Raw genomic sequence first — 24,926 nt, 5'->3', positions numbered from 1 at the left:
ACCTTATATCAACGTATCGGCGACACTGTGTTAACAAGAACATGTAAGACAGCTTATGGAAATAAAAAAATTTAGTTTACGTGACTTGTTCCTTCTGTAGTGTAGAAGATTTCTGTTTTTGTTGTGTGTAAGACGTGGTGCATAGGAATTACTAATTCGCAACTGTATTAAAAAAATAATAAAAAAATTAAATTGAAAAGTAGAAAAGAAAGCCGTGATTACATATTCTTGCAATTAATTGTACAAATGATCCATTGTACATGAAACTAATTAACTATCTGAACACAATACCATTGCAACCCAGTTCAAGCGTCCACTTGCTCCATGCTGGCGGTAGTTTGTACTGACTGGATGTTGTTCTTGCTGAGAATTGTTGTTCTGTGAACTACAATTCACCCACAAAAGTCGCGATAAAAATCATTTACAGCCAGATGACAATATACTTCCACGTTTGTGTAAGGTAGAGTGAAGAACAGAGCCAGAAACTGATATTTCTACTGTGTTAGTGCAATATTTCTGCCTTTAGCAGCCATCATATTCACGTTCAATACTTTATTCAAAATGGTTCAAATGGTTCTGAACACTATGGGACTTAACATCTGAGGTCATCAGTCCCCTAGACGTAGAACTACTTACACCTAACTAACCTAAGGACAGCACACACATCGCCGGCCGCGGTGGCCGTGCGGTTCTGGCGCTGCAGTCCGGAACCGCGGGACTGCTACGGTCGCAGGTTCGAATCCTGCCTCGGACATGGGTGTGTGTGATGTCCTTAGGTTAGTTAGGTTTCAGTAGTTCTAAGTTCTAGGGGACTTATGACCTAAGATATTGCGTCCCATAGTGCTCAGAGCCATTTGAACAGCACACATATCCATGCCCGAGGCAGCAGCGCGGTTCTCGACTGAAGCGCCTAGAATCGCTCGGCTACAATGACCGGCAAGACTTTATTCTCAGAGCAGTTGAGATTGCAGTATTAAGAAGTAGTGTTACATACCAGTAGCAGATGGTATGACCAGTACCTCTTTCGTGGGAAACACCACCCGAATCGTAATTCATCACCGTGATTGGCTGTTGTGTTCAGAGACAGCGCGCCAAAACGCTAGTCTTCTATCATTAGTATTATAAAAACTGTGCGTTAAATTTCCTTGATATTCAAATATAGGCATGTCCAAATAGCAGCCTATCGCACACTTATGTCAAAAGTCATAATAATAGGCAAAACTAAGAACTAAAGTTACACGAAAAGGCAGACAAAGCACTTCGGTTATTTTCGGGTCCCACTTAAACTGCGCGCCAGAGCGAAGTCGTTTGTGCCCCGTCACTCCAGAACGAGCACTCACGAGGTTCAGACGCGTTGGTTGGTGCGGTCCAGCCCAGTCCAGGCCTCCAGCCCATCACCACCGAACAGATTCCCTTTTGGACGACGCAATAATAAACATCCATGGCGTAGAGAAACAATTGAGAGAATTTTTAAAAAAAATGCCACCTCGTCTGACTGGAATGACAGTTCTGTTTTTCAAACAACATTCTATGGCATTGACCCCCTACTTAGCTTGCATTAATCGCAAATCTCTCGCCCAGCGCAAAGACCCAGTCGACTGGAGAAAGTACTAGTGACATCTGTGTATAAGGAGCGCAAAAGAATGGACCCACAAAATTATAGACGAATGCCTGTAACAGCAGTTTACCTTATAATCCTTGAACATATTCTCAGCTCGAATATAATTCATTTTCTTGAGAGCGACAAGATTATGTCCTCGAATAAGCACAGTTTTAGAAACCATCGCTCGTACGGAACTCGGCCTGCCCTTTTCTCACGTTATATACTGCGAACGATGGGTGAGGTGTGTAATATTACCCTCCCACACATCACTTCTGTGTCTCTGCACAAGTTTTGAAAGCTTCTTGAGGCGTAAGATAAACAAAAGAAAAACTTTTTTAATTTTCTCTTGTTGTTGGCTCCAGTTCTTGCGTCTAGCGGTACATTCTTGGGGCTGACATTTTGATCTAACGTTGTGGGTTCCTGATGACTAAACAACTGGTGAAGTATTCTCTGTTGCTATGATTTCCTTTCATTTTATCCCATTCTTCTAAATCTCACCGACTTAACAATTTCCACTTAAGATTCCAAATTACATTGTTAGCGTCGGTCGTAAAAAAATACATGTGTCCATCAGAGGCATACCCACTACTACTACTAACATTTTGCGAAACGCACAGTATTCCAAAGAGTTTAGAAAACAGTAGAGTTTACATACTTTCTTGACAAAAGAAGTATCTCTACAACGTTATATCATTATTTTATAAATGAGTCCAGAAATAAATTTAATAACTAGCGTTAGATTGTGCAATTAATAATATGAATTTTAAGAGTGCCAGATATTTCGTAATTTCAAATATTTCTACAAAAAGAATGATTTTAGTTCTACCGATTGTGACAACTTAATTTCTTTTTACACATTTTAGCCTGCAATATCATAGATCGTATACAAAATCAAACGAAATTCTTTCCGTGAAACACTCGAGAATCTACACCTATGCAAGATTTAAAATACCTTTTGGTATCGCGTATTTCTATAAAAAAGGCAATGCTAGAGGAGGGTTTCCCATTACAAGGGCAACAAGCAGAATCCATACTTCTAGATTTCCGGAAAGTGTTTGACATGGTGCAACATTGCAACTGTTAAAGAAGCAGCGAGCATATGGAATAGGTTCACAGATATGTGAGTGGCTCGAGGGCCTCCTAAGTTGTAGAAGCCAGTATGTTGTACTCGATGGCGTGGGTTCAGCAGAGACTAGGGTGTCGTCAAGAGTGCCCCAGAGAAGTGTGATAGGGCCGCTACTATTCTCCACATACGTAAATGATATGACAGATAGAGTGGGCAGCAATCTGCGGATTTTGCTGATGATGCTGTGGTGTACGCTAAACCGTCGAAGTTGAGTGACTGTAGGAGGATACAAGATGGCATAGACAAAATTTCTAGTTGGTGTGATGAATGGCAGGTAGATCTAAACGTAGAAAAAAGTATGTTAATTCCAATTAGTAGCAAAAACAAACCTGTAATGTTCGGATACAGCATTAGTAGCGTCCTGCTTGACACAGTTATGTCGTTTAAAGATCTGGGCATAGCGTTGCAAAGTGATATGAAATGGACCGAGTATGTGAGAATTGTGATAGGAAAGGTGAATGGTCGACATTAGATTATTGGGAGAAATTCACGAAAGTGTGGTTCATCTTTAAAGGAGGCCACTTATAGTACGCTAGCGCAACCTATTCTTGAGCACTGCTTGTGTATTTGGGATCTGTACCTGATCGAATTAAAAGAAGACATCGACGCAATTCAGAGGTGAGCTGCTAGATTTGTTACTCGTAGGCTCGAACTGCACGCAAGTGTTACAGAGATGTTTCGGGAATTTAAATGGATATCCCTGGAAGGAAGGCGATTACTACATAGAGAACTGGCATTTGAAGCTGAATGCTGAACGGTTCTGATGTCTCCAAAATACATTTCGAGTAATGACCACGTATATAAGATACGAGAGATAACGTCTCATACGAAGCAGTACAGACAGTCGTTTTTCCCTAGTTTTGTTTGCGAGTGGAACAGGAAAAGATATGACTAATTAGTGGTGCGAGGACCCTCCGCCAAGCTCCATAAGGTGGATTCCGGAGTATCTATGTAGACGTAAATCTCGATGTACATAGGTATTATATCGATTCTATAAAGTAATGTTAAATATTGAGCAGTTAACAGAATAATTAACCGTGTTATTTAAGTAGTAACATTTCCTCGCTAACAGTTCACTGCAGCCTCAAGATATGTTGCGCATGTTTTCTGCTCAGGCTTCTGACTGGTTTGACGCGGCCCATCACGAATTACTCTCCTGTGCCAATCTCTTCATCTCAGAGTAGCACTTGCAACCTATGTCCTCAGTTATTTGCTGGATGTATTCCAATCTCTGTCTTGCTTTACAGTTTACCCTCTACAGCTCCCTCCAGCACGATGGCAGTTATTCCCTGGTACCTTAACAGATGTCCAATCATCTTGTCCCTTCTTCTTGTCAGTGTTTTCCATATATTCCTTTCCTCGCCGATTTTGTGGAGAACCTTCTCATTCCTTACCTTATCACTCCACATAATATTCAACATTCTTCTGCTGCACCACATCTCAAATGCTTCTATTCTCTTCTGTTCCGGTTTTTCCACAGTCCTTGTCTTACTGCCATACGATGCTGTGCTCAGAACGTACACTTTCAGATGTTTCTTCCTCAAATGAAGATCTGTGTTTGGTACTTCTCTTGTCCAGGAATGCCCTTTTTCCCAGTGCCACTTCGCATTTTAAATCCTAATTGCTGCCTAGGTAGGAGAGTCTCTTATCTTCATCTACTTCGTGTTCAGCAATTCTGATGTTAAATTGCTCGCTGTTTTCATTTCTGCAACTTCTCATTACTTTCGTCTTTCATCTGTTTACTCTCAGTTCATATTCTGTACTCAACAGACTCTTCATTCCAGTCAACAGATCGGGTTATACTTCTTCACTTTCAAAGGATAGAAATGCCATCTGCAAATCATACATTGCTATCCTTTCACCTTGAATTTTAATCCCATTCTTGAATCTTTCTTCTGCTTCTTCGATGTATACGTTGAACAAAAGGGGTGAAAGACTACATTTTTGTCCCACACTCTTTTTTAACCGTGTAATTTATTTTTTTTGTTATTTATTTATTTATTGTTCCGTGGGACCAAATTAAGGAGAAATCTCCATGGTCATGGAACGAGTCAATACATGAAATTATAACACGATATTAGAAACAGATAAAATGAAATATAGAAAAAAAAACATATTCAGGTGACAAGTCATAAGTTTAAATGAAGACAATCAACAATGTAACCCTGGAATTTGCTTAATTTTTTAGCTCTTCCAGGAGCTCCTCGACAGAATAGAAGGAGTGAGCCATGAGGAAACTCTTCAGTTTAGACTTAAAAGAGTTTGGGTTACTGCTAAGATTTTTGAGTTCTTGTGGTAGCTTATTGAAAATGGATGCAGCAGAATACTGCACTCCTTTCTGCACAAGAGTCAAGGAACTGCATTCTACATGCAGATTTGATTTCTGCCTAGTATTAACTGAGTGAAAGCTGCTAACTCTTGGGAATAGGCTAATATTGCTAACAACAAACGACAGTAAAGAAAATATATACTGTGAGGGCAATGTCAGAATTCCCAGATTTTTGAATAGGGGTCGACAAGAGGTTCTCGAACTTACACCACATATAGCTCGAACAGCCCGTTTTTGAGCCAAAAATACCCTTTTTGAATCAGAAGAATTACCCCAAAAAATAATACCATACGACATAAGCGTATGAAAATATGCGAAGTAGACTACTTTTCGTGTTGAAGTGTCACTTATTTCAGATACTGTTCTAATGGTAAATAAAGCAGCATTTAGTTTCTGAACAAGATCCTGAACATGGGCTTTCCACAACAGCTTACTATCTATCCGTACGCCTAGGAACTTGAACTGTTCCGTCTCGCTTATAACATGCCCATTCTGTCTAATTAAAATGTCAGTTCTTGTTGAATTGTGAGTTAGAAACTGTAAAAACTGAGTCTTACTGTGATTTAGCATCAAATTATTTTCCACAAGCCACGAACTTATTTCATGAACTAAATTATTTGTTACTGTTTCAATATTACACACAAGATCCTTCACTATCAAGCTGGTGTCATCAGCAAACAGAAATATTTTTGAATCACCTGTAATACTAGAAGGCATATCATTTATATAAATAAGAAACAGCAGTGGCCCCAGCACCGACCCTTGGGGAACGCCCCACTTAACAGTGCCCCATTGGGACTGAACATCACTACCACTCTCAATATTGCGGAGAATTACCCTCTGCTTTCTGTTCTTAAAGTAAGAGGCGAACCAATTGTAAGCTACTCCCCTTACTCCATAATGGTCCAACTTCTGCAGTAATATTTTGTGGTCAACACAGTCAAAAGCCTTCGTTAAATCAAAGAAAACACCTAGCGTTCGCAACCTTTTATTTAATCCGTCGAAAACCTCACAGAGAAAAGAGAATATAGCATTTTCAGTTGTTAAACCATTTCTAAAACCAAACTGAACATTTGACAGCAAATTATGTGAATTTAAATGCTCCAGTAACCTTGTATATACAACCTTCTCGATAACTTTAGCAAACACCGATGGCATAGAAATAGGTCTATAATTGTCAAAATTATCCCTGTCTCCCTTTTTATAAAGTGGCTTCACTACCGAGTATTTTAATCGATCAGGAAACCGACCACTCCTAAAGGAAAAGTTACAGATATGGCTAAGTACTGGGCTAACATACATAGAACAATACTTCAGTATTCTGCTAGATACCCCGTCATATCCATGAGAGTTCTTGGTCTTTAGTGATTTAATTATTAACTCAATCTCCCTCTTGTCAGTATCATGGAGGAGCATTTCAGGTAACAGTCTCGGAACACTTTTTTCTAAGAGCGCTATATGATTCCCTGTTGGAATTAGGTTTCTATTTAGTTCACCTGCTATATTCAGAAAGTGATTATTAAATACTGTACATATATGCGATTTATCAGTAACACGGACATTCCCACTACGCACTGATTCTATATCCTCGACCTGTCTCTGCAGACCAGCAACTTCCTTTACGACTGACCATATGGTTTTAATTTTATCCTGAGACTTAGCTATTCTATCTGCATACCACATACTTTTTGCCTTCCTAATAACATTTTTAAGCACCTTACAATACTGTTTGTAATGGGCTGCTGCATTTAGATTTTGACTGTTTCTAACGTTTTGATATAATTGCCACTTTGTTCTACAAGATATTCTTATCCCTCTAGTCAGCCACCCAGGCTGCCTGTTTGTGCTAGTACCCTGTTTTAAACGTTGTAACGGAAAGCAACTTTCAAAGAGCATGAGAAAGGTCTTTAGAAAAGCATTATATTTATCGTTTACTGTCTCAGCGCTATAAACATCTTGCCACTCTTGTTCCTTTATAAGGTTTACAAAGGTCTCTACAGCAACCGGGTCAGCTTTCCTGAACAGCTGATGACTATATTTAACACGAGTTGCAGCATAAAAATCTTTTAAAGTTAAAATTTGCGCATCATGATCTGAAAGGCCATTCACCTTTTTTCTAACAGAATGCCCTTCTAGTAATGAGGAATGAACAAAAATGTTGTCTATGGTTGTTCTACTGTTCCCTTGCACTCTCGTTGGAAAGAATACGGTTTGCATAAGATTATATGAATTAAAGAGGTCTACCAGCATCCTCTTCCTTGCACAATCACTTATACAATTAATATTGAAGTCACCACATATAACTAACTTTTTGTATTTCCTATAAAGTGAACCAAGAACCTCCTCTAGCTTTAGCAAAAATGCTGTGAAATCGGAGTCTGGGGATCTATAAATAACAACAGTTACAAGTTTAACTCCGTTAAATTTAACCACACCTGCACAACATTCAAACACCTTTTCAGTGCAGTACTTTGAAACATCAATTGACTCAAATGCGATGCCGTTTTTCACATACATGGCTACTCCCCCACACCGCAAAGAGCTCCTCGAAAAGCAGCCAGCCAACCTGTATCCTGGTAAAGGAAGCCTCTGAATTATCTCCTTATTTAAGAAGTGTTCAGATATACCAATAATTTCAGAGTCAACATCTATAAGCAGTTCACTAACTTTATCCCTAATACCTTGTATATTTTGATGAAATATACTAATTCCCTCATTACTCGGATACCTAAGCTTTGTCAAAAGTGATTCCCTTGTTAGAGAGACTTCCCTTAAGCAGGAATACCTATCAGCTGACTTCAATCTAAAAAAGGTGCAGCTCTAACACACACTACTGCAGGAATTTTCCCATGAGTGATCCCACCAACCCCACCTATGCTGTCACCTATAAGCTTTGCCAACCTCCCCTTCCCATACCTGTTGAGGTGCAGGCCGTGTCTAGTGAAACCCGTCCTGCTGGTAGACTCCACCAACACCACTGAAATGTGACCCATGCTTTCTGTCATCAGCGCACCCCCAAGTCTCATGTTATTACGCCTGACGGCTGTATTAAGATGAGGCCGATCGTGACGCTGAAACAGTTCCACAAAATGCACATTCGTGTTGCCAGTCTGAGTGGCTATCTTTTCCAGGTCACCATCTATGTTATACTCCCCATCCCTACCAATACTATTACCAGCCCCACCCACAATCACTACCTGATCCTCTTTAGTAAAATCCCTACATAACCCCCCTATGTTAACAGTCACCTGAGCCAACCCTGCATTAGGCTTCACAATGCTGGTGACCTGGTACTCACTTCCCAGCACTTCCTGCAACTGCTGGCCTACACCTCTGCCATGTGAACTACCTAACAGCAGAACCTTCTTCTTCCTCTTCGACTTTGCAACTGTTCTAGGCACAGTAACTACTGAGGTCTGCAGCATACTTCCTACATCTACAGCTACTAGAGATTCCTCTCCACTAGACTCTGACAGTTGGTCATATCTATTGTAAACACCAATAGTAAAACTATCTGAAAATCTTCTTCTCCTAGCAGATCTCTTGCCAACAGCCAGCTCCCATTCCCCAACCCCCTTCTCCCTCCTCATCCTATCTAGCTCCTCCTGTGCGTTTTTCAACTGCACCTGAAGGGCACAGATCTTATGCTCCTGCTCCTCTATCAGTTTACTCTTGCTACATAACCTGCAGTTCCAGGAGAGGATCTCACCAGAATGCCCACTGGCTTCCCCACTGCATTCCCCCAAGTGAAAATACTTCGAACAAGTGTCACACCGCAATCCACTACTCACGAACCTACGGCAAAGCCCACACTTCTCACTCATGGTAAAATTTTACTTTTTCTAAGTTCCGCTACTACATTAAGAAGATGCTAAAAACCTGACTACAATAATCACAAACTTACTCTACAAGGGAAGTAACTACTATTATTAACAGTATTAATAAACAACAAATGTGAATATAACAAAAGACTAATACAGAAAGAGAATCAAACGTCTAATCACACAGTAACGAGCTGTAAACAATTCCCAAAAGGTTCTTCTGAAATTATTTCACCAGAAAACACCATGAACACCGGTTGAAGACTACTAAAGTTCCTAAATAAATCACTATGCACAAACAATTAATTAGTACTTAGCTTTCGATGCGCCGCTACAGCTGCAACTGGTCAGCGCGGAATGTAAACACAGGCAAGAGGTTAAGTTGCTCGATACGAAACACTCACAAATATCACGTCACAACAGAAGAAAGGCAGAGCTGAATGAAGAAACCACTAATACGTCACTTATAGAGTAAATATTATCACAAAAACCGTTAAAATATGTATCTGGAATCTAAAAATATATGAAAACTTAGAGAGCGATCTCACACGCAGTCACTCGCTTATGACGTCACACCAAAGATCTTCGTTCTTGGTCTTCCATTCTCATTGTTCCCTCTTGGTTCTTGTGCATATTGTATATTACCCGTCTGTCCCAATAGCTTACATCTATTTCTCTCAGTAGTTCGAACATTTTGCGCCATTCTACGCTGTCGACCTTTTTTCCCAAGTCGACTAATCCTATGTATGTGTCTTGATCTTCTTCAGTCTAGCTTCCATAGTCAACTGCATTGTGAGAACTGTCTCTCTGGTGCCTTTACTTTTCCTGAAGACAAACTGATCGTCAGCTACAAGATCCTAAGGTTCTCAATTTCTTTCAGTCTTCTGTATATTATTATTTTCAGCAACTTGGATGCAGGAGCAGTTAAGCTGATCGAGCGATAATTGTCTCACTTGTCAGCTCTTGCAATCTTTGGAATTGTGTGGATGATGTTCTTCTGAAAGTCTGATGGCATATCGCCAGTTTCACACATATTCCCAGCAACTTGAAAACTCCTTTTGTTGCCCTTTCTCCAACTGATTTTAGAAAATCTGATGGAATGTTATATATTCCTTTTGCCTTATTTGACTGAAGCCTTTCAAAGCTATTACAAATTCTGATTTTGATATTGGATCTCCTATCTCTTCCTTATCAACTCCTATTTTTTACTTCTCCCACATCATCAAGTTACGTTCTCCCACTCATAGAGACCCTCAGTCTCCTTTTTCCACTTACTCGCTCTCTCCACTGCATTTATCAGTGGAATTCCACTTGCACCTTTAACGTTACGGCCCTTGCTTTTCATTTCACCGAAGGCTGTTTCGATCTTTCTATACGCTTATTCAGTCCCTCTGACAATCATTTCTTCTCCGATTCCTTCACATTTTTCATACAGCTCATTCGCCTATTTTCCCTGCACTTCCTATTTATTTCATTCGTAAGTGCCTTGTATTTCTGTATTCCTGGATTTCCCTAAACATTTTTGCACTTTCTTTCGTTGATCGGCTAAAATATTTCTTCTATTAGCTTTGGTTGCTCCACAGTTACCTTCCTTCTACCTTCGCTTTTCTCTTAAACTTCTATGACTGCTCTTTTTAGAGATTTCCATTTCTGATCAACTGAACTGTTACTGAACCATTTGTTGTCGCAGTATCTACGGCCTCAGAGAACTTCAAGCATATCTCTTCATTCATTAGTACTTCTCTGTCCCACTTCTTTGCGCATTGATTCTTCCTAGCTAGCCTCTTAAACTTCAGCCTACTCCTCATCTTTACCAGCTTGTGATCTGAGTCTATATCTCCTCCTGGCTACGTCTTACAATTCAATATCTGATTTAGGAGTCTGTGCCCGAAATATAACTCTAATTCTGCTGTATTTCCTGGACTTTTCCAAGTATACCTCCTATAACCCTTTAATTTCGCACTGAATTACCTCTTCACTATCCTCATATACTTTTTCTGCTTGCGTCGTCTTCTTGTATCCCTTCTTGTCTGTGTTGGTTTCCTGTTAATATTACCTTACACACTTTTGACCAGAAATCCTTCTCTTGTTTCCACTTCACTTCACTGACCCCTACAATATCTGGACTAAGCCTTAGTATTTAGCTTTTTACATTTTCTAGCTTCCCTTCTACGTTCAAAATTCTGACGTTCCATGCCCTATATCGTAGAATGTTACTCTTTCATGGGTTGTTCAGTGTTTCTCTCACGCTCACCTCCCCCACCGCAGTCCCCTCCCAGAGATCCGAATGGGAGCTAATATGGAATCTTTTGCAAATGCAGGGATCAACAGCACACTTCTTCAGTCATAGGCCACATGTGCTGTCGGTATACATTATGTGTCTTTAATACAGTGGATTCGATTACTTCCGCATCCTCTTGCCTTTGATCACTGCTGATTTCTCCTCCTTCTCAGGGCAGTTTCCTCCCCCAAGGACAAGAAAATGCCCTAAACCTGTGTCTGCTCCTCCGCCCTCTTTGACAAGGCGGTTGGCAGAACAAGGGCAGCTTCTTATGCCTGAAGTCTGGCCGCCATTGTTGATGATTTTTATTCACTTTGATGGGCACAGATCTCTAAAAGACTGCAGTTTGCTGAACTTTACCAGCAGTTGCCACTACTCTGGTGGTTTGACAGCAGCTTCCATTCCCTGGAAGACCAGTTTGCCCCATTTCTGTCTCTCCTTTACGGAAATCTTTAGTGCTGTCACTGTTGGCAGTATTCTTAGCAGTTATTTGGTTTGATGTCTGCTTGCCTTTGTGGGATTCTCTATTGTTGTGATTAGCCATTCATGTGCTCGTGTATTTCCTGCACATAATTTTACATAAATTGAACAAAATACTGATTTAGTAGAGTAACCAAAAATATTTCTACTGGCAAATTGGGCTGATCGCTGGTCAAGTAGTCTTACCAGTCAATAAAATACCGCGGTATGTGACCCCATTGTCAATATATAAGTTCTTCGACTTTTTGGCCACTGTAGCACAAGGTCTTCCGAGGGTGTTTCGATGACTGCTGCATGAGAAAAACTGTAGTTCGTGTATGCCGGTGAAAAAGTTGTTTTCGTAATATAACTGGGTATTAAGTATGAGGCGAAGGGTGGTTGTATGTCATTTATTGGTGTTTGCTTCATTCCTTGTCATTGGTGGAAACAGACGCCCTTGCTTGGTGTTTGCCTTTCTTCTTGCCATTGGTGGAAATACATGAATAAGAGACTTGTGGTAGTCGTTGTGTGGCGCTGTTTGCTTGTTATCTAATACCGGCTGAGTTGTGCCAGCACTCTGTGTACGTACAGCCACTGTGTTCTCCTTAGTGTTTTTGTGGGTTGGTTTGAGAGAACTGCCATACCGCAATCCTGCTATTGCCCACAGCCGAGGCAAGGTAAGAGACTGTTTCACCAGTCCACACCTTCTTGTAATACTATATATATGCTGCACTCATCCTGGTGTTATATATATATATATATATATATATATATATATATATATATATATATATATATATATATATATATATATATATATATATACTCCTGGAAATGGAAAAAAGAACACATTGACACCGGTGTGTCAGACCCACCATTCTTACTCCGGACACTGCGAGAGGGCTGTACAAGCAATGATCACACGCACGGCACAGCGGACACACCAGGAACCGTGGTGTTGGCCGTCGAATGGCGCTAGCTGCGCAGCATTTGTGCACCGCCGCCGTCAGTGTCAGCCAGTTTGCCGTGGCATACGGAGCTCCATCGCAGTCTTTAACACTGGTAGCATGCCGCGACAGCGTGGACGTGAACCGTATGTGCAGTTGACGGACTTTGAGCGAGGGCCTATAGTGGGCATGCGGGAGGCCGGGTGGACGTACTGCCGAATTGCTCAACACGTGGGGCGTGAGGTCTCCACAGTACATCGATGTTGTCGCCAGTGGTCGGTGGAAGGTGCACGTGCCCGTCGACCTGGGACCGGACCGCAGCGATGCATGGATGCACGCCAGACCATCGGATCCTACGCAGTGCCGTAGGGGACCGCACCGCCACTTCCCAGCAAATTAGGGACACTGTTGCTCCTGGGGTATCGGCGAGGACCATTCGCAACCGTCTCCATGAAGCTGGGCTATGGTCCCGCACACCGTTAGGCCGTCTTCCGCTCACGCCCCAACATCGTGCAGCCCGCCTCCAGTGGTGTCGCGACAGGCTTGAATGGAGGGACGAATGGAGACGTGTCGTCTTCAGCGATGAGAGTCGCTTCTGCCTTGGTGCCAATGATGGTCGTATGCGTGATTGGCGCCGTGCAGGTGAGCGCCACAATCAGGACTGCATACGACCGAGGCATACAGGGCCAACACCCGGCATCGTGGTGTGGGGAGCGATCTCCTACACTGGCCGTACACCACTGGTGATCGTCGAGGGGACACTGAATAGTGCACGGTACATCCAAACCGTCATCGAACCCATCGTTCTACCATTCCTAGACCGGCAAGGGAACTTGCTGTTCCAACAGGACAATGCACGTCCGCATGTATCCCGTGCCACCCAACGTGCTCTAGAAGGTGTAAGTCAACTACCCTGGCCAACAAGATCTCCGGATCTGTCCCCCATTGAGCATGTTTGGGACAGGATGAAGCGTCGTCTCACGCGGTCTGCACGTCCAGCACGAACGCTGGTCCAACTGAGGCGCCAGGTGGAAATGGCATGGCAAGCCGTTCCACAGGACTACATCCAGCATCTCTACGATCGTCTCCATGGGAGAATAGCAGCCTGCATTGCTGCGAAAGGTGGATATACACTGTACTAGTGCTGACATTGTGCATGCTCTGTTGCCAGTGTCTATGTGCCTGTGGTTCTGTCAGTGTGATCATGTGATGTATCTGACCCCAGGAATGTGTCAATAAAGTTTCCCCTTCCTGGGACAATGAATTCACGGTGTTCTTATTTCAATTTCCAGGAGTATATATATATATATATATATATATATATATATATATATATATATAGGGTGAGTCACCTAACATTACCGCTGGATATATTTCGTAAACCACATCAAATACTGACGAATCGATTCCACAGACCGAACGTGAGGAGAGGGGCTAGTGTAATTGGTTAATACAAACCTTAAAAAAATGCACGGAAGCATGTTTTTTAACACAAACCTACGTTTTTTTTTTAAATGGAACCCCGTTAGTTTTGTTAGCACATCTGAACATATAAACAAATACGTAATCAGTGCCGTTTGTTGCATTGTAAACTGTTAATTACATCCGGAAATATTTGTAACCTAAAGTTGACGCTTGAGTACCACTCCTCCGCTGTTCGATCGTGTGTATCGGAGAGCACCGAATTACGTAGGGATCCAAAGGGAACGGTGATGGACCTTAGGTACAGAAGAGACTGGTACAGCACATTACGTCCACATGCTAACACCTTTCTATTGGTCTTTTTCACTGACGCACATGTACATTACCATGAGGGGTGAGGTACACGTACACACGTGATCTCCGTTTTCAATTACGGAGTGGAATAGAGTGTGTCACGACATGTCAGGCCAATAGATGTTCAATGTGGTGGCCATCATTCGCTGCAAACAATTGCAATCTCTGGCGTAATGAATGTCGTACACGCCGCAGTACATCTGGTGTAATGTCGCCGCAGGCTGCCACAATAAGTTATTTCATATCCCCTTGTGTTGTAGGCACATCACGGTACACATTCACCTTTAACGTACCCCACAGAAAGAAGTCCAGAGGTGTAAGATCAGGAGAACGGGCTGGCCAATTTATGCGTCCTCCACGTCCTATGAAACGCCCGTCGAACATCCTGTCAAGGGTCAGCCTGGTGTTAATTGCGGAATGTGCAGGTGCACCATCATGCTGATACCACATACGTCGACGCGTTTCCAGTGGGACATTTTCGAGCAACGTTGGCAGATCATTCTGTAGAAACGCGATGTATGTTGCAGCTACTTGGGCCCCTGCAATGAAGTGAGGACCGATGATGTGGTCGCCAATGATTCCGCACCTTACATTTACAGTCCACGGTCGCTGTCGCTCTACCTGTCTGAGCCAGCGAGGATTGTCCACGGACCAGCAATGCATTCACTGCGCCGTGGTTTGTGAAACCCACTTCATAGGTAAACAGGTAGAACTGCAACGCATTCTCTGTTAATGCCCATTGGCAGAATTGCACTCGATGATTAAAGTCATCGCCATGTAATTGCTGATGTAGCGACACATGAAACGGGTGAAAGCGGTGACGATGCAGTATGCGCATGACACTACTTTGACTCAGTCCACCGGCTCTCGCAATGTCCCGTGTACTCATGTGTGGGTTCATGGCAACAGCAGCCAACACACCAACTGCACCCGCTTCTCCTGTTACGGGCCTGTTACGGACCCGTTTGCGTGCTACGACCATACCTGTTGCATACAGTTGGCGGTAGATGTTTTGCAATGTGCGGCACGTTGGATGCTCTCTGTCGGGGTACCGTTCTGCATACACCCTGCAGGCTTCAGCTGCATTTCGTCGACACTCACCATAGATGAGTATCATCTCCGCCTTTTCAGAGTTCGAATACACCATGGTCACAGTTCCTACAACACTACACTATCACAGACGTCTGGTAACACGGTGTACTAAGTTGGTGCCCGCATCTCGTGGTCGTGCGGTAGCGTTCTCGCTTCCCACGCCCGGGTTCCCGGGTTCGATTCCCGGCGGGGTCAGGGATTTTCTCTGCCTCGTGATGGCTGGGTGTTGTGTGATGTCCTTAGGTTAGTTAGGTTTAAGTAGTTCTAAGTTCTAGGGGACTGATGACCATAGATGTTAAGTCCCATAGTGCTCAGAGCCAACTAAGTTGGTTTGCGTGCGGAGACGAATGCAGAATAACAATAGCAGCAAGCGCTACATGCGGACACTGCAACAGCTAGACCAAACCACAACAGTGCACTACAGCCACACTCGTAAACACGGTCGTCATCGTAAACATGTCCCTGCAGATGCTGCTCGCCGACCGTGGCCCGTGTTTGTTACAACACGCAACTGAACGTCGGAGGTTTCAAGCGTCAACTTTAGTAGGTTACAATATCTCCGGATGTAATTAACATTTTACAATGCAACAAACGGCACTGTTTACGTATTTGTTTATATGTTCAGATGTGCTAACAAAACTAACGTGGTTCCATTTTAAAAAACGTAGGTTTGTGTTAAAAAACATACTTCCGTGCATTTTTGTATGGTTTGTATTAACCAATTACACTAGCCCCTCTCCTCACGTTCGGTCTCTGGAATCGGTTCGTCAGTATTTGATGTGGTTTACGAAACATATCCAGCGGAATATTGGCCAGTATTTATTTACAGCTTATACAAAATAGATACGTATTTCAAAGTTTTACTGACCTTCAGCGTAGTCACCAGCATTGTGTATAACCCATTGCCAGCGATGTGGACGTCGTAGGATACTTTCAGTAGTACCAGTTGTAGTAGCTCTGAAGCGAATGCGGTGAAGTGTTTCCTACAGGTACTTCCTTTTCCTTCTGTACTGTGTACTAGGTCAGTTGGACTCTAGACCCCACGGCGAACACACTTGAAGGTGGTACTGACTCTAATTAACAAAAAATCTTTATTCATCATCTTTATAATATACATATGCAACCCACCACCTTACATTATTAGTGGGTCCTAGGATGTTAAAATGTCATTATTATTAGCAGATACCTACAGTTATTACAAGTAAGCTACAGTACAGTTTAACAATGGGCAATTTTTATTCTATTTGTACTCAACTTAATTCTAATGGCTACTTTAGCCTAAATACCTTTACTGCCTGAAGCGACACAGGTGTGTCAATGAATGTATAAACCTACTGTTCAGCCTTGCTCACTGAGCTAACCCCGATGAGCGTGCCCCTGACACTAGGCAGGCCAGGGATGACTTAAATCGCTGCAGGTTCCTATTTGTATTTCCTATTTCTAAGTCCTACTAACTACGTCAAGCCCGGTTCATGTCCCAATTCGGTTTGATGTACCCTATCCTCGTAGTCCTGCACGTGGCGGATTCCAACTGTAACGCAAATTTCATGATAGTTGGAAATCATCTATTTGATAACCACAAAAGATGACGGTATTCTTGGATATCTCGATTTGACAACAAAAGATATCAAATTGATTACATAATGATACAACAAAGATACCAAAATTGCCTAAACAGTGTCAAAAGTTATCCAGGGGCAGATATTTATTCAGATCATATATTAGTAGTAGAGAGGTTCTAGTTAAATTGAAAATAACCTAAAAAGGACAAAAGAGAGAGCACGTTAACTTTGAAAAACTGAAAGACAAAGGCAACTGTGAAAAATTGGAGAATGCATATTGTGAAATCATGATGCAAGGACAGGAAACGGAATGCACTGAAGAAAGATGGGATCGTTTTAAAAATGGGATCAAAAAGGAAGCTAAGGAAACACCTCGACTCAGGGAGAGGAAAAAAGTACAGAACGAGTGGGTAACACTAGATACGACAACCAAGATGTTGACGGCAGGACATGGAAAACTGTAAACACAGAAGAAGGGAAGCGCAACTACAGGAGGTTAAATAATGAATTAAGAAGGAAGGCAGAAAAAACAAAGGAGAAATGGCTGACAGAAAAGTGCGACAAGATAGAGAAATTAGAGAAAGAAGGAAAATATGAATTGATGTACAAAGAAGCAATGGATTCGATATTCAGGGAAAAGAAAAACGATAAAAGACTAAAGGAAGTAGAGACAGCAGACGGTAAAATGGTGAGTGAACCACAAGAAATAATGAGACGATGGGGAGAATATAAAGAATGGCTATACACGGCAGACAGCTGAGCATGTGGAGAAGAGCTTGGGGTCGAAGAAGTTGCAGATGATGACAAAGGAAATGCAATACTTACTAGTGAGACTGAAGCATCTATGAAGGAGATGAAAAATGGAAAGGCAATGGGAACTGATGAGATTCCTGCGCTACTGTTAAAGTCATTGGAGACAGAAGGGAACAGGGAGTGGACTGAATTGTGTAATCAAATATGTTGTTGTTGTTGTGGTCTTCAGTCCTGAGACTGGTTTGATGCAGCTCTCCATGCTACAGTAAAGCTGCATGTCCTCGGGAAAAATTACGGCTGTAGTTTCCCCTTGCTTTCAGCCGTTCGTAGTACCAGCACAGCAAGGCCGTTTTGGTTAATGTTACAAGGCCAGATCAGTCAATCATCCAGACTGTTGCCCCTGAAACTACTGGAAAGGCTGCTGCCCCTCTTCAGGAACCACATGTTTGTCTGGCTTCTCAGCAGATACCCCTCCATTGTGGTTGCACCTACGGTACGGCCATCTGTATCGCTGAGGCACGCAAGCCTCCCCACCAACGGCAAGGTCCATGGTTCATGACAAGAAAATGCCCAAAGGACTACACAGAAAGATCCTTGCTGAGGGCGCTCAACAGAAGGCTATATGGAAAGCTGAACTGCGTATTGGGAGATGAACAGTTTTTGTTTCAGGCGAGGAGTGGGAACTAGAGATGCGGTTGGGCTACTGAGAGTGGTAGGAGAGAGGTAGAAGGAGAAGAAAAGGAAGGTGTATGCTGTGTTCATTGACCTTGAGAAAGCTTTTGACTGTGTCAGATAGGACAAACTGATGGAAATCCTAAGGAAACATGGAGATGACTGGAGGGATAGACGGCTAATTAGAAATTTATATTGGAACCAGAGAACAAGAGTAAGAATAGGAGGTGTGATGAGTGAAGAAATTGAACTGGGAAGAGGTGTAAGACAAGGTTGTTGTTTATCACCAACACCGTTCAATATCTATCTGGAGGAAACTATTAATGAAAGTTTTGATGGAAAGAGAGGAGTTTGTGTGGGGGTCGATGAGTGGAGTGTATAAGATTTGCAGACGACATGGTTGTGATGTCAGGGTGTGCAAGAGAGATGGAACAAATCTTAGATGATTTAAACATAAAATTATAAAAATATGGAATGAAGGTTAACAAAAAGAAACGAAAAGAATGGTAACTGTCGGAAAGGGGAAAAAATGTCATATGAACATAGAGCGAGAGGAAATAGAGCAAGTGAATAACTTCAGTTACTTGGGAAGTGTAATAATGAATGATATATACTGCTCAACAGAAATAATGAAAAGAATTGCAATGCCAAAAGAAGGATTCAAGAGGAAACAGAAATTACTTTGCGGACCACTCAACGAAGATCTGAGAAAAAGACTTGCCAAATTTTACATCTGGAGCGTTACACTGTATGGTGAGGAGACCTAGACATTGAGGAAGGAAGATGAGAGAAGATTGGAGCCAGTAGAGGTGTGGATATAGAAAAGAATGGAAAAAGTGAAATGGGAAGACCGAGTAAGGAATGAAGAAGTATTAAGATGAGTTGGAGAAGAAAGAAACATACTGAAAATCATCAGAAAGAGAAAACAGAACTGGATTGGAAATTGTTTGAGGAGAGACTGTTTGTTGAAGGAAGAAATAGAAGGAATGGTGGAGGGAAAAAAGGGAAGAGGAAAAAGAAGATATCAAATGCTGGACAATATCAATGGAGACAAATACTCAGAAATGAAAAGACTGGCTATGGACAGACAAAAGTGGAAGAGGCTTAACCCATGACAAGACCTGCTGTAAGGCAGAATACCATACTAATACTACTATAGATGAAGTAGGATGGGCTGCAAACAGATGTGTTCACCACACACATTTTTGTTTTAATTCACACTTGTCATTAGTAGATACTTTCTACTGTATTTTATGGTTGTGTCTGTTACAACAGTGACAATATAGGGTATAACTGGCAACCAGTACCATTAAAATACGGCACTCCACGATTATTTATCTCTGAAAATTAGCTGTTGATATGTACACCAATGCAGAGAAAATAACATCTTCCACTTCCCAGTATTAATTATTTTCGTTTAGTTTTAATTGTACTTTAAGGCCGGCCGAATATGTAACCATATCTTTGAACCTGATTTGGCAACTTGAATTCTACTCACCGACACTCTGACTCGGTGCAATATCCAGTGCTTTTAAATGGTTTTCTGACTCCTTTAAAAATAATATAATTGCGAATTGAACTGCCACCCATGAATTCAGGAAACAAAAGTGAATTATGATTAACTGAAAGCCAGATATATTAAAGCATTAAATGCTTTATGAAATGCCATGTGCAACCTTACGAACAGTTCATTCTTTGGATAATGACTTAGTAAATAACACATTCGTAAACCATATATTAACATTTTCCACTGCTGAGTACACAATGTTTTGCCATTTTACATTGCTGAGCTTCTGACGGTGAAAGTATCTGAACAATTTCTTCTATAAGAACCAAGAAGGCGGAGAATGAAGAAGTGGATCATCTGATGCACGTTTTGATTCTGTATTGACTTTGTTCATGTGGAGCCGTAATATTTTAATAAAGTGGTCCCTTATCTTATTTTCTAAATTAAACTAAGAATTCACGTAAGAGCTAGTTTTACTGTTAAAATGACAGTACAATGGTAAGTATAAAATTTTGTATTCTGCATTTACGTTTCCACACTGGCTTTCTCATGCAAATGATCAATCTTATATGCTGAGGAAGCTATAGGCAGAATGCGACGTTAGGAATTCGAAGGAGGCACGTGTTAAAACGCTCTCAGTTACTGCCGCAAGAATAAACTCCTAGTAATGTTACTCTTTCGTCAGGAATTTAAATTTCGTCGTGATTGTGTACAAATGGATATTAATGAAACAAAGTTTCGTCACCTGGAAGACTAGTTGTTGAAATGGCAGCTGCAGCTATTCTCGTGAGGATTGAATCAATGCTATTGAAGCTGGAAAGTAAAACTGAAGTCATGTAAGTCAAAAACTGTCACCAGCCTAAATAAGCAACGTCATGTCAAGCAAATATATTAATTGCTGTACGTAACTTTACTTGGGACAATAAATTTGATATGGCAACAAACTATCTCCCTCTGACGTACATTGCCTGATCTGAAGCGTGAAACATAATAATCATTATACAGTAATACTTTAAAAGACAGAAGCACAAATAAATTGGGCATGAGGTGGCCTTAATACTCTGTGATTGGAACATAGTAATACAGAAATGTTTATCACAATATTGTGCTAACTAACATCATTGCTTTTTGCTTTCTAGGGGAGCGTATAAGGCTTTCTCCTTTCTGCCTCAGCCAACAGCCAGACGCTATCACGCTTCACCGTAACATGTGCTAGACCTGAAGTGAGATATTTCTGCTGTCGAAATCACCGTTCGCTATATTGGCCATTAAACAACTATTCGATCTGTGTTAGCGTAAGATGAAATTTTCTGAGAATTGTTGGGCTTTGTAATTGATTAGGAGAAAAACCATAGTGTATGACTGTGGGAATAACTAATTATTCCTTCCCATACTTCTGGGCTATCCATTAATCGAATATTCCAACACTAGTTAGTCAGAATGAGATTTTCACTCTGCAGCGGAGTGTGCGCTGATATGAAACTTCCTGGCAGATTAAAACTGTGTGCCGGACCGAGACTCGAACTCGGGACCTTTGCCTTTCGTGGGCAAACATCCCCCAGGCTGTGGCCAAGCCATGTCTCCGCAATATCCTTTCTTTCAGGAGTGCTAGTTCTGCAAGATTCGCAGGAGAGCTTCTGTAAAGTTTGGAAGGTAGGAGACGAGGTACTGGCAGAAGTAAAGCTGTGAGGACGAGGCGTGAGTCGTGCTTGGGTAGCTCAGTTGGTAGAGCACTTGCCCGCGAAAGGCAAAAGTCCCGAGTTCGAGTCTCGGTCCGGCACACAGTTTTAATCTGCCAGGAAGTTTCACTAGTTAGTCAGTTTAAGTGATTAGTTCCTGCGTCTGTGAGTCTGTTCCACTGTAGCCACTTTCCTTTTGATCTGAACTGTTTCACTTCGTCACCCTTAGATTTTCCCGTACGGAACATGACAGGTGTTTGCTCTTTTGATTCGTTCCATATAACTTCCCGTTTCGGCGAGCTGTTCATGCTATCAATAGTAAAAGTCCCAGTGTGCAACCTCTACTGATCCCTCCAATGAATGAGATAAATAAAAGAACATAGCTAACTCTGTACTAACTATATAAATGTTTTGGTAACACTGGACGGTGTTTTCCACTGATTTCCTATTACTATGACAATATTGTCAACTATATCAGGCGAAAAGATTATCCGACAGCTCAATAAAGAGACGAAAATTTCCATTGGCTTAAGATAGCTCTCTCTAACTTAGTAACTGGCCTGTTTGGCGGAGAACTTGTACTAACCTAAGCCTGTTGTTATGGGATGGGATATTGATCAGCGTGTTTACATGTGGAGTGTGACTATTTACGGAATCCCAATGGGAAATCAGGACATTAATTCACTAATAGATTTCAATTTACTAGCAAATCCCAAAATTACAATTCCTTCTCACACTCAAATTTCGTCTCTATCTTTATCCATGGTATTTCATAACTAAACTAATTCCCCACGTACCTGTGGTAGAACTCGGTTACAATTTTTTTTTTAAATGAGAAGATACTTGCATGTAACTGTATTTCAAGTTTGAAAACAGGTTATCATAATTAATTCATGCGCCAAACGTAACTAGAAAATTATATATTATTTAATAACTGAACTTCTAAAAATTCTGGGAAAACTCCAAGAATGTAATTTAGTACTTGGAATCATAGCTATTTTAAGCCACTTCATCTTTTGGTCAAATTCTGCAATACGAGTTACATTAGGCAAATATATGTAGGATCATGGCATTCCCCGGTTCCATAATCAAAATGGTCCAAATGGCTCTAAGCACTATGGGACAACATCGGGGGTCATCAGTCCCCTAGACTTAGAACTAACCTAAGGACATCGCACACATACATGCTCGAGGCAGGATTCGAGCCTGCGACCATAGCAGCAACACGCTTCCGGACTGAAGCGCCTAGAACCTCTCGACCACAGTGGCCGGCGGACCGATAATCCTTGCGCTGTTTGCGAAAGCAGCTTGACAATGTGAATGGAAAGTTTCTATTAATTTTCAGTAATTCTACCGATCTCGACTGTTAACCTTCGATTTTCCTTTGAGAGACTCATTGAATTTGTTTTGAAAGGTTCTTCCTTGGCACTGATTAGTGTAGAGACCATTTACACGTCATACCTGGATGACAGAGCGGTAATATTAAGTCATGCTTTTGTGATTCCTGCATCGTTCTCATGGTTAGTTATGTTATTTTTAATTTTCGAAGGTGAATATAAGCTACAGTCACATGCAACCTGTGGTGTCACCGCTAGACACCACACTTGCTAGGTGGTAACTTAAATCGGCCGCGGTCCTGTAGTACAAGTCGGACCCGCGTGTCGCCACTGTGTAATCGCAAACCTAGCGCCACCACATGGCAGGTCACAAGACACGGACATGACCTCGCCCCAGTTGTACGGACGACATAGCTTGCGACAAGACGTATCACGTCTTCCTCTCATTTGCCGAGAGACAGATTAAATAGCCTTCAGCTAGTCCATCGCTACTACCTAGCAAGGCGCCATGTGTATCATTGCTAATTGCTTACTACTATGCAAGAGATGTATTTCAACAAGAAGAACATCATTAAAAGTTAAGTAGATGACAATCTCTCTTCTTTTCTTTATAGTTTTTCATCCAGTCTCCTGTTTCAGAATTTACGCCCGTCTGCGTTAGTTTCGCGTGCACCTAGCCACTCATTGTGTCGAGACCTTAGGGAATCGACACAACACAACCAACCAGTAGCCTCTGCAACACATAGCTTCCTTGATAATTCTCTTGAAATACTGTCGATGAAACGTACGCGTTACTACTGCTATCGCATACTTTCAGTAAATCTGTTTCCTACTACTTTGGCACAGATGTAAATTTCTTCCCTGTTAACGCCTGCCTTGCGTCTAACCACGAAAGCCACAATGCAGCACCTCTTACCGCACGTAAAACAAAGTTTGGAGTATTATAGACCATACTTACAAACTTCTGCGTTATTACAACTCAGGCAGGATTTCAGTAATTTTGTTACCTACTACTTTCACACAGATGTACATTCTTTTCTCCTAGCACCTGCCCGACATATAACCGCAAACACAACCGTACAGTACCTCTTACCGCACACAAAACTAGTGTTGGAGAACTGTAAATCATACATAGAAAACTAGTGAGTTATTACAGGTAACGCAGCCCTTCATTAAATCCGTTAGCTGCTGCTTCGACACAGAACCACATTCCTTCTCTGATAACACTTGGTTTACGTCAAACCACGAGCACCACTGTACAGCACGTTTTATCGCATGTAAAACTACTGTTGGAGTTTTGTAGGTCATACTTTTAAGAGTTGTGAGTTATTACTACTCACGCTGCCATTCATTGAGTCTGTTACGTACTACTTCAACGCAGAATCACATTCCTTCTTTGTTAATGCCTGATTTCCGTCAATTCACGAACAGTTCCGTACTGCACCTCATACCGCACATTAAAGTACTGCTGGAGTATTGTAGATCATAGAGAAGTTGTGGGTTTTAAAACTCATTCAGCCTCTACTTAAATCTGTTACATACTGCTTACAAAGAACCACACTCCTTCTCTGATAACGCCTCGTTTTCATCAAGCCACGAGTATCACCATACAGCATTTCTTACTCCACGTAAAACTATCATTGGAATACCGTAGATCATACTTAGATAACAAATGAGTTATTACAATGCATACTGATTTGAGTAGGGGGACAACCTTCATGCGGCCGTTATCCAAGATGACATCATCCAATATGGCGGCCATGAACTCAGTTGATGACGTCATCCAAGATGGCGGCCGTGATGTCATCTGATGACGTCATCTAAGATGGCTGCCATGATGTCAGCTGACGATGCAACTACCGTTATCCAAGATGGCGGCTTTTTGTGGGAAGTTTGAATTTTGGTGGGAAGGTAGGTCAACCTAACCCCCTCCTCTCCCCCAGAAAATGGCAGGAAGTTCAGATTCCATCAGGACAATGCAG

At 41.8% G+C, this 24,926-nt stretch overlaps 1 protein-coding gene across 2 annotated transcripts in view; it reads left to right on the top strand.

Moving 5' to 3' along the window:
* The window catches only part of LOC126260238 (myogenesis-regulating glycosidase-like), a 557,090-nt gene that overhangs the window by 396,697 nt on the left and 135,467 nt on the right, over window positions 1–24,926 (top strand). The window contains exon 7 of one of the 2 annotated variants that reach the window (XM_049957548.1): window positions 3–79. The exons of the other annotated variant lie outside the window; for it this stretch is intronic. The gene's annotated coding sequence lies outside the window, so the exon portion shown is untranslated. Of the gene's footprint in view, window positions 1–2; window positions 80–24,926 lie in introns of those variants that run through there. 2 annotated transcript variants of the gene reach the window in all.

The sequence above is a fragment of the Schistocerca nitens genome, chromosome 5, assembly GCF_023898315.1.
Source record: "Schistocerca nitens isolate TAMUIC-IGC-003100 chromosome 5, iqSchNite1.1, whole genome shotgun sequence".
NCBI lineage: Eukaryota > Metazoa > Arthropoda > Insecta > Orthoptera > Acrididae > Schistocerca > Schistocerca nitens.
This window is presented reverse-complemented; position numbering and strand designations above follow the sequence as displayed.